This window comes from Nanorana parkeri, unplaced genomic scaffold, assembly GCF_000935625.1.
Source record: "Nanorana parkeri isolate BGI_ZX_2015 unplaced genomic scaffold, ASM93562v1 scaffold3608, whole genome shotgun sequence".
NCBI lineage: Eukaryota > Metazoa > Chordata > Amphibia > Anura > Dicroglossidae > Nanorana > Nanorana parkeri.
In genome coordinates this window covers 26,211-27,412 of record NW_017309876.1, presented here as the reverse complement: position 1 = coordinate 27,412, position 1,202 = coordinate 26,211, and positions in this window count along the sequence as shown.

Below are 1,202 nucleotides of genomic sequence, written 5' to 3'. Positions count from 1 at the left end.
ATGGCCCGCCACTCCCCCTCCTACCCGGCAAAAATTGAGCCGGCCGCAATGTGATGCAGTGCGTTCCGGCTGAAATCGGCCTGGGACGCACTGCAAGTGGTGTGGACAACCCCTTAGAGCCAGAAGAAGAAGCTGGTGAAGCAGATCTCTGCTTCATCAGCTTCTTTGGGGTCCCTAGGTGACATTAGGGGTATGAAAAACCCCTGACGTCTCCATGAAGAGGACCTGTCACATATGTGCTATTACATAAGGGGCTTTTTAGCCCGCTATGTGATAGCAATAAAGCTGAGTGTAAAATAAAATGTAAAATTTAAAGTAACATTAAAAAAAATGTAAAATGCAAAAAAATATTTTTTATAAGTTTCCCCTTTCCCCATGTGCACGCACATACAACGCAAACACGCGTCGGATGCGCCTACATGCAAAAACAAAAATTAAGCCACACATGTTATGTATCGTCGCGAGCGTCGGAGTGAGAGCAATAATTCTCGGCCTATCAATCACTGATAGCGCTAAACTGATGAGCCGTAAAAGCATTTAAAGCGTCGCTTATGGAAAATTTTGGTTATTGTTGTTTGTGGCGGTTTCATGGATGCGTGACATGTTTGGTATCTATTTGCCCGGCATGACCCCGTCTTTTATATTGTACCAAAAAATTAGCCATTATATTCTGATTCTGTGCACTAAATTTAATTTTAGTGTATTTTATCCTAAAAATACTGGTTTGATAAACATTTGCGCAAATACCGTGCGACATAAAAAATTGCAACTAGCATCTTTTTACTCTACAGGACCCCTGCTTTCAGAGACTATAACTACTCATCTCATAGTTCTCCTTTAAACCCGAGCGCCCGAACTGCAACGCAATACTAAAGGTATTTTCAGAGTTGGCACTTTGAGATAAATATATTGATTTTGCGTCGCAGTTTGGACACCACAGCTGGAGGGCCGGAGTTTTGCTACCCCTGTTTTAGAGACTGTAGGGATGTACTTATTAAATAATGCAAAACATGGTTCATGTGGGACTCGTGCCTTGGTAATTTTATGGACTAATATATATATACTTTGTTCCAAAATGTACACACTTTAGGATAGGGGTGCCCAAAAGGTCAATCGTGATCTACCAGTCGATCGAAAGCTAATTCTGGTAGATTGCAATCGCAAGTTGGAATTAGCTGCTCCATTTATCTGGGAGCTCAGCT